The sequence below is a fragment of the Rhipicephalus sanguineus genome, chromosome 3 (assembly GCF_013339695.2).
Source record: "Rhipicephalus sanguineus isolate Rsan-2018 chromosome 3, BIME_Rsan_1.4, whole genome shotgun sequence".
NCBI classification, from domain to species: Eukaryota; Metazoa; Arthropoda; class Arachnida; order Ixodida; family Ixodidae; genus Rhipicephalus; species Rhipicephalus sanguineus.
This window is the reverse complement of record NC_051178.1, coordinates 32,624,865-32,638,797: the sequence shown is the minus strand read 5'-3', so window position 1 is coordinate 32,638,797 and position 13,933 is coordinate 32,624,865. Positions and strand designations below refer to the sequence as shown.

Here is a 13,933-nt window from a genome sequence, read left to right as displayed (position 1 = left end):
TAAGTACGCGGGCCTCTGTCATTTCACCTCCATCGAAATGGGGCCGCTGCGGCCAGGATTCGATCCCGCAACCTTCGGGTCACCAGTCAAGCACCATAACTAAAACCACGGCGGGTTCTTGTTCTTTATATTCCTTTCCGTGTCAAGTACGCCTTCTGTACTGGTGTGATGCCCATGTATGTATGTGTGCAGTTACATGTTTTTATCCTTCCCTGTTTCTGTGTTTCAAGGTTACATTTTCGTCCTGTCTTAAATAATTACGCAGTTCCTGTTTTTTTAATCATTTACGATCACCGTGAAGCGACTAGTGACAGTTGTGTTTTACTGTGTAATTTGCGTTTTATCTGTGTAATTGCTTCTGTCAGCGCAGCATTAATGCGCACAAATAAATGGCCTGTACACTGGATATTAACGCACACACAAAACACACACATTCAGTATTTTATTTCTTTGAGCAAGCATTATTTATTTATTTATTTATTTATTTATTAATAATGTAAGACCTGAAGGCTCATACAGGAATGCGCATACAAACAGTTCTCGCGAAGCGTCTATAGAAAGAAGGCGCATGAAAACAACAAGAAGACGGGGAAGCATTGTGTACAGTAGACACGCTATGTCAGTAAAAAAAATACGAGAAACAAAGTCAAGTTGTACAATGAGTACGTCATGGAAAACCTGTTAATGAAATAAAAACTCACAAAGGGCCTCTTATGCGTTCGCTTAAGACGACTCGAAGGCGAAAGCCTTCTTCTTCTTCTTCAGTTTCTTGCGCACCCAGCGCGGTTTTGCATTGCCTCCAAGATCGGAGGCACCTCACCTGGTTTTGCACTGCCTCCGTGATCTGCCCACTTTTGACCAAGCTCCGATGTCATGTGATAACGGCATCATATGTCGTCACGCCAAAATTTGTGAAGTCATGATGACGTCATATGGTGACATCATCACGTGACGATGATTTTTTGTATCCCTCGTCCCCGATGTCGTGGTACGCTGACGCCGTACACGCGGGACGCCGACGGTCAAATTTCGCGTTTGATGAGGCATTTAAGGCTTTCGTCTTAAAAATACGTCCGCAACGGTGGTATATAGTGGTGACGGAGCTCGGCTGCTGACCCGAAAGTCACGGGTTCGATCCCGGCCGCGGCTGTCGCATTTAGGTGGAGGCGAAATGCTAGAGGCCCGTGTACTGTGCGATGTCAGTGCAAGTTAAAGAACACCTGATGATCAAAATTCATGGAGCCCTCCACTACAGCGTGCCTCATAATCATATCATGGTTCTGACAAGTAAAACCCCAGATATTATTATTAATAAAATAGACAAATAACTGACGCCGTGCATCTGCCGCACAAAGTATAAAACAGTATTGGAAACAATAATATGCGCATGCAATTGGGCATGCGAGAAAACCTGCAGATACAGAAAAAGAAACTGCAGATACAAAAAGAAGGAAAAACGCACTGATACTGCGCGCATGCAAAGTTTTACGGCATACTACTCAAGAACGTATTCATCGTTTTGATAAGAACTCAAGGTGCAACTCGAGTGCCGATACAGTAGCGGCTACAGATTGTGAGCAAGAAATGTCAGCAATAGTAATAATAAAGAAGCTTTCATTTCTTTTTAGCAGGATATTCGCACCATACTTCCCCTCGGCCCTTTATTCTGTGTACAATATGTATGATGCAATTTATAACAAACGAGTAAATTGTTTGCAAACTTAGCAAAATGAGCCACCTTAATCGCGCTTAGGTAGCTTCGCAACACTAAATTGTGTGTGTTCAGATACATATACTGCTGCTGCTGCTGACATGTATACAAATACTTTAAACAATCATTTGTATATTTGGAATGCAGAGCTTACGAGAAAATTAAATAAGGCTTTATATTTTGTCGTTTCCAGCGTAAGGAAGAGGATTCGGTTTCAACATAACAGAGTCTACGTCTACCTCTAGCGCATAACACATGCACAAGCCGTCAGCTTACATGAATTGCATGCTTACTTAATAAACATTTAGGCAACAACAGCAATAAAAGCTACACAAGCTTCAAAAAAGAAAAGAAAAAGAGAAAGCTCACTAGCGTGCACTTATTTCCGAACGTATCCACGCACCGCAAGCGCTTTGTGTAGCGCGTTTCGCATGCCGCCGAGCTGCAGCGGGATTCGCAATAGGCTCCGTGCAGACGTAACTCCGCTCGGCGTCCCTAGCGGCAAGAAGCGCAGATTTGGCGGGATGCTCTGACGTGCTCGCAATGGGGTGAAGTCGAGGAACTATGCCTTTTACGATGACTACACTTTTCGTGCTTCTCGCGCTTGGCTAGTGACCAGAGCGACGGTACGTCCGCGTTATCGACGCGATCAGTCAGCCGCAGGTGGTGGACGATAAGAATAATATAGCATACAACATCGCTCCGCGATTGCACCCCTGCTCGCTCCACGCTCCCGCTGTGACGGCGCGAGGTATTTTCGCGGGCAGTTCGTTTTGTGCCGGTTCCGCTGTTCGTAGGAATGCCGAACTCCAGGAATAATGGCTGCGTTGTTGGGTGCAATAACACCTACAGGAATTCTCCGGGCACGCGTTTTTACCGGTTTCCATTTAGAGAATATGAACGGAATCGGCGTGAACGGTGGATCGCACTCGTTCGACGACACAAGTGAATTTTCTAAATAGATTTTTTTTTTCTGGGGTTGCATTTGCCCGTGATTGTTGATCTGCCGAGCAACACCCCTTCCACGACGCCGTGAACGTGCCCCGCTTCGAGGAGGTCCCTGCCCTTCTTCAGATTAGCTCCTCGGACGAAACTATATCACGTAGCTCTCTGAATCCAAACGTAATAATGACTGACACGCTTTTCAGTGCCATGGCAGCAAAACACGAGCCACGACGACGAACTCGGCTGCACTGATTAAGTCGGCGCAGTGAATGCAGCGCCATGGCCGTTCGATGGAAAGCGTTTTTTCATTCAGTGGCCGTGACAATGCAATTGCTGGTATCGCCAGTTTCAAGCTGCTGCTGAGTTCGCTGCCGCGTTAGCCCGAGGGTGATAAGCTGTGATTGTTTAGTGAGCGAGGCGGCCCGCGTTATACGTGCGCAGTTTCGCTCAACGGGCTCGTCACCTCCGTTGTCTTACGCCAGCTCATGCATTTAATGTTGCTGCGTTCGCCTGAGGATACACGAGGTCTGGCGAAAAGAAGCACCCGCGCTAACGCTGCGTTCTCGGACAGCTGCTAACAATTTGACGTCTTTTGGAAGCAAACGGGAAAGGAAACACCTCAAGCGAAGCACCAAAGCACGGCGCAGTGGCTTGCCGCCGCCTGCGTTGTGTGCTCCCTTATCCCGCCAGATCTGCTGCCGTGGCCGCTTTGGCGCTGGAGGCAGCGCGCGACTGTGGCGGCTCCTAACGTATGCACGGTGCCCATGGCGGCCTTTGTAGCAGACGACGCGCCTGTCCTCACCCTCAGCGGAGCGCGCGGGCATCAAGGCACCCTAAGGTGGCGTTGACTTGAAGCGCCCTCGTCATGGACTATCGCCGGCTCGCCTGAGCGCGAGTGCTTAGCGATCAGGGGCCTACGAAAACAATTTCGATATCAATTTTCGCGCTAGTGCCAGCAAAATGACGTCACCTGAATACTGTTGTGGCGCAGCAGAAATTTCACATTGCCACCGACCTTCGAACAGCGAAGGATACTGAAAATCGTGGAGTCTTCGCCCTGCCGTCCCGTCAGCTGAGGCCAGCCAGGTAAAAAAGTTGGGCGAGTTGGTATTTCTTCATGATGACTGAAGGGCGCGAGAAAACGGCACACAACGAACTCGTCTACTTCTTTTCGTTGTGTGCCGTTTTATCGCGCCCCTTAGTCATCATGACGCCAGCCGTCGTTCTCTCGAGCTTTTCAGCGACTGAGACATTCCGGGGCAGCATTCCTGAACGGGATGGAGGGGAGAAACAATGGCGCTCCGCGCACCTGTGGTGTCGATTCTCCGACGCCGTGCTATGTCACCTGTCTGACCCAGGTGCGTCTTCAAGGAGCAGGCTGATTCCCCAAAAAGGGCCTGATCCCAGGTGCCCATCACCAACTGCAATCAACTGCCCATTGACCTTGGGATGCACAGGCGTGCTCTTCACTATGCTCCTGCCAGGGCTGTAGGATTGGTGGAATCCTCACCACCGCGTAGAGAGGAGAAAGAGGGCGTGGACCCCAACCTTCCACTTTAATCCGGCGCACCGAGGAGCGCAAAGCCTGTTCACTGAGATCGAACGATGTAAATACGTGTACACAAAGTTTTTTCTCTCTTCAACTCGTTCTGATTAATGCTCCGGGCACGACTCCCACTCGTGGTCCCAACGGCTACGCTACCCAAGTCGCAACAGCGGTGACACCGATGGAATACCACGGCCCGTATCCTCAGCTGTGCACAAGAAACACGACCCCAGTCTAAAAATACATAATGTTGCGTCACATCCCTTTTGTTTTTTATTCCGCCGGAAGTGTTTCCTCCTCACACAGATGGCGCTAAGCCCCATGAGCAGCTGCATGATGAGCCGCGATTTTCTGAACGCATGGGCTTTTATGGAATCTTCGCTACCAGTTACATTTACCTTGGTTACACACCGCACAGTGCGCAGGAATATGCGCGCCCTGATAGTTAGTGAGCGTCAACTCACGTTCACAGGCTCGTTGGATGACACAGCTGCCCGCTGGGCCGATATAAATCCCCTCTCTCACGTTCCCGGGTACTGCGTTTTCCCGGCTGTTACGTCGCATTCGGCTGGCCCCGGTAGAGCTCCCATAGAATCGAATGCACTCGGAACTCTGCTGTTACGTCACAACTGTGGGACCATTCCCGCATTGTTCATTGCGAACCGGCCCTCCAAGACTGCCCAGGCGGCCATGTTTACTTTCCATGTGACTTGGTTTGGTCCGCTTGGTGGCTCGACGATCGAATTGGCCGCCAAGATTGGCGAGGGCGACATCTACGGTGCATTTTTTAAGTCCCGCCAACAGAAACGCGACCTCCGAGATATTTATTTTAAATGCGAATCAATTCTTAGCGAACCTCAGGCAATTTGGCCGTTTCTATCTACGTATCTATCTATCTATCTATCTATCTAGCCGCCTACGTCCGGGCTTTCTTCCGGTCGTCTCCATAGGTTGTAATATACCAAAATTGGGAGGATCAATGTATGAACAACGCGATTCACTGGTCATGACATCAACAACGCAAAACACCTGTCGCGTACGTCATGAAACCCTTTCTCTCAGTCACGTGTGGCACATACCCCAATACCAGACTTCATGTTATGCTATGCGGGTATGTGCCACAGGTGATACGGAGTCTCAATCAACACAGTAACCGCGAACATACACATTGACACGCGAAGAAATTGATAGCCACCTTTAGCCAGTATTTAAGCAGTGTTCTTCAACGTGCACTGACACCGCATAGCACACGGGTCTTCATCATTTCGCCTCCATCGAAATGCAACCGCCACTGCCGGGATCGAACCCGCGACCTTCGGCTCATCAATCGAGCACCGTAACCGCTACACCACCGCGGCGGACGCAATGAAATTGAGGGAGCTGAAGAGAGAACAGCCCTGGAAGACGCTCGACTAACATCCACTCGTTCACGTGGTCCCCAATGTGGACCACGTGGATTGCGCAAAAATCGGGGTCATTGCTTCCTACAAAACTCTGACGAGCGGACCATGTCCCTCATCATTGTCGGTGACTTGAACAATGATTTATCAAAACCCAACAACACCTGCTTCTTACACTGCATGAAAGACGGCTTGGATGTAAACAGGGCATCACAAGACCTCGTTGACAGGGCCAGGAGAGGAGGCATCATTGATCATTTCTTCGTAAGAGGCATCCGCGATTTTCACCAGCTGTACTATACATTGCACTTCACTATACTTATACCCATGTTACACAGGCAAAGCAAGCGCGGTTACGACCAACCACGGTTGACCGCGTTGAACCGCGGTTAGCGCCAACCACGGTTCGCCGATGTTACACAGCGCGAAAGCATCCTAGATAGATAGATAGATAGATAGATAGATAGATAGATAGATAGATAGATAGATAGATAGATAGATAGATAGATAGATAGATAGATAGATAGATAGATAGATAGATAGATAGATAGATAGATAGATAGATAGATAGATAGATAGATAGATAGATAGATAGATAGATAATGTGGCCAAGTACCCTTTGCAACGGGTGGACTCAATGAAGTGTCCTAGCTATCTGGCGTAGAACAAACTAACTGACGCACTAATCAACAGAGCGGCGTTCTGTTTACAAATATGCCGCTTATTTCTTGCATAATGTTCTTCAAACGTATAATTGCCGCGTGCACCTTTGCATTGCGTGACGTGCTCCGCAGATCACGCAAATGATTTTCCCACAACCTTATCAGGCTTTCCGTGGTCCGTGTCGTCCAGTTCGTTCGTTTTTCACGCGCGCTCGCCGGCATGCACTCATCGGTGGTGGGCGCCGCCATTTTCTCGGTTATCTGCCTAACCGAGGTTGCCAAGCTCGGTTTCTTAAAACCGCGGTTAGCGGCATAACCGCGGTTTCGTGTGCCGTGTAACATCAGCGAACCGCGGTTAACGTAACCGCGGTTAGCGTAACCGCGGTTTAGGCTGCCTGTGTAACAAGGGTATTAGACCCCTCGTAGCCGCGATCATGGACGGATTCGATAACAAGTTGTGTCCAGCTGCTGGTGAACACTGCTCACGGTGATGATGGCCCTGTTCAAGAACTGTCAAAAACCCCTTCCACACATGCACACGAGTTCGAGAAACGTGCGTGCGTTGTTCGTCATAAGCATAACAACTGAAACGCAAGTGTTACAACTGTAACTGTGAATGTAACGTACGTGCAGGGCGCCTGCGCGTGCCACTGGGCTGTGTATGTGTCTAGACAAATTTTTCTGAAGAAAGCTTAGTTGCGCGTAGCGCCTGTCCTGTGTATCTGTGTTCCTTCTTTGTCCTGTTCGAATCCGTGCTATCCAATATTGAAAAATATAAGCACTACATATCAGCTTCCCGTTATCAGCTTCCCGTTGGTAACACTCATGATGCTGGTTGCATCGTTGCGCAACTGTAAACAACTGGTTATATAACAAATGTGTGACTCTTCCACATATATGTGTGTGTGTATACCATTTGCGCATTTCTCTAGCGACATTCCGTTACGTTTTACTTAATGTGAAAAATTACGCCACAGTCACTTTCCCACGCATGCTTCGCATAGCATCGATTCCGACGGTACGTGGGATCTGCCGAATTTTTTTCATCTAAGCATAGCGTCTAAACGTCTTTGGGTGGTAGAAATTGATTTCGATGTATTCAACAAACAGTACGGACTTCGAGATTAGCTTTTGCTGCCTGAAATAATGCTGTTTGTGTGGGCGCCGTGCCGGGGTAAACTCATCGCTATCGATATTGTAGAAAATGCTTTTCGGGGCCACAAAAGCGCTGGATTTCTTGCGGAGCTTTGCGCGCAGTGACGACGTCGAAAGCCACATGGCACTGCAGGTGCTTCGGAGACGCCTCATACTGTTCGGGCGCGATAAAATGCGCCAGGCGGCGCTGCACGATTTCTTCAAGCGAAAGGTTTGAAGTAAAATGAAGGCAGCTTCGCACTAGTGGTGCCCAGCCTGAAGGAAGTGTGGAGATGGGCAGCGTTCTTTATTCCTCTTCGGTTTTCTCTTTCTTTCTTTGTTTATTTTCTAGTTCTTCCTGTCTTTTTCTCTCTTTATTTCTATTTATTTCTATTTTATCTCTTTCTTTCTATTTCTCGCTTGTTCCCTCTTTCTTTCTATATTTATACAAAGGTATTGCCTGCGTGCGCCAAGAGACGAGAGCATACGACAACATACGACAGCCCGGGCCCCTAAAGTGCTCTGCACCTAATATCATCATCAAGGTGCTAGAAGCACAAGAGGGAGAAGACTTCTCCTTGGCGCGAGCGTGCGCCAAGCGCGAGCGTACGCCAAGCAATGACTGCATACGACAGCCCGAGCCGCTAAATTGCTCCGCGCTTAAAATTTTGCTCTTCTCGCCAGTACCCTAATAAAACAGTTTTTCTCGTTTCTTGGCTTTTACGTCTCTGGCTCTTACGTATTTTTTGTTTTGTTTTACGGTCCCGTTAAAAACGTATTAGCGAGGTTCTGCTGTATATGATTTACCTCAGGTCAATGGCAATTCATGTACAACCTCCACCGCACAATCAACATAACGCCTAGTAAGCTTGATTTGACAGGTCGCCTTCGTTTTAGCCTCTCCTGAGATGTGCGCACACAGCTTCGACAGCTTGCGTCGCGCTTAAAAGACAATCGGTAATAGGAAAAGAAAGTGACCTGTGGAGTGAAGGCGACGTCAGTGTGTTTGCGGGGGAGTGAATTTCAGCTGCTTTGCTGAAATTCTGTAGCAGATCTTTGGATGGATTCGCTTTTTGTTGTGTGCGCAGGAGCGCTTGTGACGTGCTGACTGTCTCAGTTCTTTCGTAATAAATCAGTTGGTAGGGAGCGGCCATCCGGTCTTCTTGTCCTGTCTTTTTTTTTGTGCTGTGCTTTTATCTTAAGGCAATGAGCCAACTCTCAGAGCATCGTGTTCTGTTAGGTTATCGTTCACTTTACTGTATGTAGTCCGAAGTTTTCATGCAAACCATAATTACTGCTCAAAATTAGAGGATGTTTAATACTATCCAACCCCACTATATTCTGTGTTGCTGACGAGGTAAAACGAGTTGCACAATGCGAATAAGCGCTGCATTCGCGGCAATTATAGTGGAACATGTCAGGCGGCGCCGCATGCGCGCGGAGTGCACACATACGAAGGAAACCGCAGCACACAAACACGAACTTTCGGCACCCACAGTTTCTAGCATATGTTGCGTGTACAACTTCATAGTCGCCACAGGTGAAAAAAATAAAATCTTTCACGGTGTTTTCCGCGTTACCGTTCTGCGATTGGGCACTCTGAAGCTTTCCGTTCCACGAAAGGAAACAGGTACCATACCAACATGCTCTCATTGTAAGAAATACGGACGGTGCGCATTTAAGCGCGCATGTGATATCATGTGGGTGCACGCGACGCTTCACGGAGATTCGAATCTTGGGAAAAAGCAAAAACAAGGTAGCACGGGAAGTTTTGGAGGCGTTTTTTCATACAGAAACAGGGCAGCAAATGTGTAAGCGAAACTTCAGTCAATTTGCACGAGTCGGAAGTGTGCTCTCTAGAACGTGGCCTGCAGTGTGATTGGGTACAAGAAGGATCGGGCACGTTGCGCATGCGTTGGCGAGAAGTGGATTTATATTAGCCTGCATTCCTCAAGCAATAAACAGTTGCAAGTGAGCGCCCGTCCTGTCTTCGTGTTTCTTCGTATCTCAGTGTGGTCGTGACTTTGGAGCGAAATTGACTATTGATTCCAGACATGCACCAACTAGCCCAACAGCAAGCATTACTAGGTACCTTACAAATTGGTTGTCGGTCCCTTTAAGAGAAATTTCTTGTTTGAATATGTTATGCAAGCGCAATTATCGATCTCATTATGTATCGCAATAGTCCGTATCCTAAATGAAGATTGCACTCGATCCTGGACAATTTGTGCCCGGTTTGGCCTTGATGGCAATTGGGAGTGAACAAGCGATTTGAATTCAACAACTATTTATGCGTTCTAAGGGGAGTTGTACACTTTCATATCAATAATTGCTATCAATTTCCTAGCCGTAGGTATGCAGTTAATGCAAAGTACATGAGTCACGAACCTGTCATATGAGTATACTTGTAGATATTGACTGTCATTTCTGTATCCTCGACAACCGATTCAGCCATTCGGAGTTTTGTCCATCCAAGACGCAACCATGCACCGAAAGGCAACTTTCGCCTCACTTCTCATGGATGTATCATACATACAATGCTGCACGCGCACTCCTATATCTTTACGTAACCGCCTTCTTCGGCTAAATATTTGCTATGTTTAGATTTAATTCCAAGCGTTTCCAAGATCGTACGCTACAGAAAATAGAGAGCTGGGCCTGAACTTTTGAGTTGTATGCAGTGATGAAGCTTGGATTGACACCAGCTTTTTCCACACAGAAAGTGTACATTCCTGAATAACACCAACGGAAGGTTCCTATGTTCAGCTTACGTAGAAAAGTAAGGACAACGTAGGAAACCTTACGAAGCCCCCTCAAGAATGAGCATTGTGAGTGCTAGAAAGAAGTGCACTATGTTGACATGAATCATGGCTTACCTTTTATGCGATATTGGCTTGTCGCTGCCGCTGCCAACTGTGCTCGTTGGAAGTGCACGTAAGCTTTTATAGAGCAAGCGGTGTCGTAATGCCTCCCGTGAAGGCCTGACGTTGCAAGGTATATACGATTGGACACACGCGCTTATCGTTTCCCCTCTCCTACCCAGCTTTTCTCCGTTTCGTAGACATAACGAAGGGAGTCCATGTTATTGCACCGATGCCTGATATGCCTCCTTGAACCCGCAGTTATCACCCATCGTCTGTATAAAAGTATAAGAGCGCCTTGTCGCGAGGCGTGCGGCCGGCTTAATTGCGTGATATGATCTAACAGTCTTGTTGCTGACTGGCGGTTTACAGACGCCGTGAGCCATCACCACTCCCTCCTCCTGCCCCATCTCCTCCACCACCGGCAAAATAAATTCCGCTGTGTATGTGGCCGCATCGTGAATAAAGTGGGCCGCGGAGGAAAGGTGTTGCATAAACTCACTTCGCACCTCTGGTGATAATACGTCTATGTTCGCGCATCATTACGGATCGTAAGTGGGCGATAAGAATCTTCTGTGCAGGATCTCGCGTATGCCTTATCATTTTTTTACTGGGACCGTGTTTTTTATTTTATTGCTAAACATTAAATTTACGACCTTATCACGCACTTACCTGCCTGACTCCAAGATAGTAGTAAACTGCACAAGTTACATAAAGGCCACTTGAACCTCTCTGGTACACTCTGCACATTTTATGTAAACACGCGCATCGGGTTGAGGGCGCCATCAAAATTATCTGTAGTAAACATGGCGCGCTACTAGCCACGCTGAGCATTATAAAAAAAACAAAAACCATCCGACATGTCCCACGCTCTGCCAGAACGTTTTTGTCGGAGGCAGTCGATAAGGAACTGGCGATTCCGCATTAACTGCCACCCACCGTTATGAAGCGGATCAATGTCTTTGGGTAAATTGGGTATTTTTGCGCCCAGCTGAACTCGAACGCCGACTACAGAATAGCTTATATTCCGTCGTACCGGGGGTGCCCATGTTCAAGCGCACTTCGAGCGCATTTATGAATGTATTGTACAGGCTGTAGATGACAAATCCATAATAACATTTTTTTACGAGGTCTTCGCCAAAGAGTTCGTAGTGGTAGAATTAAAGCTCTCCCTGGGACAACATATGAAGCCGACATGAATGATTCTACCAGGGCTGCAACTTGAAAAGGACCCAAAAATCAAGCTAAATCTAGCCAATGTAGCCATGCCATTTATTTTAGCGACAGATTTGTAGCCAAATAATACGCAAAAGTGATAATATGTATAGGGTTTTAGTATTCAACGGTAAATAATATGGTTTTAAATAAGCAAAAACGGAGTATAACGAGCACAATGTTTTTCCCTCTTACTTGGTCTCCAAGTCTCAGGTAAGGTTCAAATAAATTATTAAATTATTACACTTTCAGCGCGCGTGCATGCATTTTCTCTACAATAGATATAGTTCTTGCAAAAATATTATTGGGCCTACAACTCAGCAGGGACATTAAACGTTAAACTGTTTTTTCTTAAAGAGGTAGAGCGAAATTGGTACAGTTACAGTAATATTAGTCCAGGTTCAAGCAGCGAAATCTGATCGAAAATGAACAGTCTAACTTCATTTTGTTGCGGATATCGCTGTGACAGGCTGTGTATTATAATGTGGCGTCACGAGTGTGCTATATAGCAACGCGTATCCTTACATGCGCGTGTGCCTCCGTCTTTTCAAGGAGAGCCCGCTTGCGGGAGAAAGACATGTGCACGCATAGGCCAACGAGTCAGAAAAGCTTGCAAACAGCGGTTATTCTTTAAATTTGCTTACTGTTTTATCTGCAAATAAAACGGAGAAATGGCCAGTAAATGTGCGAAAATAGAAGTTCAAAGTCGGCAGAAAGTAGCCATGGCGCCAACCTGAAAATTTTCTCGCCGGACAGGGTCGAAAAGTAGCCAATTTGGCGCCAAATAGCCACCAACGGCAACCCTGAATTTTAGACATAAGGGAAATGCGAAAACTTGAGACTCGTTTCTGTAGTCGCGGGATGCGTCTTCCGTTGGGCGGATCCAGACTATGACGAGCGCTGGCATGGAAACGAAAGACAGTAAAGAGTTTTAGTGCTGGGGACCCCAAGCCACCTGCGTACGCACGCTCTTGCGTTCCTTTGTACTCCCAGCCGCATCCACGGAGAATACAAATGAGCGCAAGGAACCGCGCGCCCCCACGCTCGCGGGAACCCAGCAATAAAACTCTCTACTATGTCGGAAGCTCATTGGGTGCAGCGCATGATTGCGACGCACTGTAAATTTGTCCGCCGCAGTGGTGTAGCGGTTAGGGCGCTCGGCTGCTGACCCGAAGGTCGCTGGTTCGATCCCGGCTGCGGCGGTCGCATTTCGATGGAGGCAGAATGCTAGTGGCCCGGGCACTGTGCGATGTCAGCGCACATTAAAGAACACCTGATGGTGAAAATTTCCGGAGCCTTCCACTACGGCGTGCGTCATAATCATATAGCGGTTTTGGCTCGTAAAAAACCCCGATATTATTATTATTCCGCACTGGAAATTTTATCATCAGATGTTTTGAGCATAGGCTCGAAATGTAATTTAACGAAACCAGAATCTTTCCACTCCAACTCCCCAGGAGAGTCCTCTTTCTGCAATTATAGCTGTAACCTATAATTACAGCTCTAGAGTGCTGAAAATTAAAAGCGCGTGACCATTACCGGACGGGCTCTTGACATTTTGAGCACGTTCGGACCATTAAGAAAGAGGGGGATGAAAGTGTTAAATCGCATCCAGAAATGGCGAATGAGGTGTCAGTTATGGGCACGATATCGAATCATATCGAACATGTACACCTAGGATACATAATTTCATCATGCAAACCACTGGTAAGCGATCACGAATCGACCTATACCTGAAACATCATAAAAACAACTTTAGCAAAGTATACTTTAATTATGCCGTTAATTATTACGTAAGACCATGTATCTTAATAATCGGAAGCCAAAGACGACGCCCCAAAACTGTCCTGCAGGCCATCGACTACATTATAATTCTACCCCTTCGAACTATGAATCGGTTGAATATTGCCTGCCCTTTGATGGTCCAAGAGAAAAGATAACTTACCACGATTTAAGCCCTACTGCCGTTTTTGACGTTTTATACAGCAGTATTACTAAAACAAGTGACAAGCAGTTCTATGATTTGCATTATCCGCTGCCAAAAAGCCCCCGCTGGAATATTGCGCTGACCTACTATGCAGTGAAGGCGAGGCAAAGGCAAACTTCCTAGAACCCTTGCGGTTATTAGGTTAGAAAACTTTTTTCTCGCTTAAAACAAAACCTACTCTTTTCAAACTTTCTGTCTATAATACCAACAAAACATGCTACAAAACGATGTATAAGTGATATTTTTACTTTGACCGCTACACTGCGAAAATGAAGCCGCAATATGAGCCACAATGACATTTTTTCCAACTTTGACACAATATTGTGACAATGTTTCTGCTTCATTCGCCCCGGCAGTATTTTTATCATTTATTATAGGAACCTGTAGAGCCCGCGATGTGAATATGTTAGTCCTGAAGAAATATGTGCTTTTTCTAAAAAGCGCTAAACATGCAGCATTTTACAATTTTTCG

At 46.9% G+C, this 13,933-nt stretch overlaps 1 long non-coding RNA gene across 1 annotated transcript in view; it reads right to left on the bottom strand.

Moving 5' to 3' along the window:
- LOC119384871 (uncharacterized) overlaps positions 1-10,355 on the bottom strand; it is a 30,927-nt gene extending 20,572 nt beyond the window's left edge. The window contains exon 1 of the long non-coding RNA XR_005181955.2: positions 10,275-10,355. This is a non-coding gene — a long non-coding RNA (uncharacterized LOC119384871). The remainder of the gene's footprint in view (positions 1-10,274) is intronic.
- Positions 10,356-13,933: the final 3,578 nt, after the last annotated feature.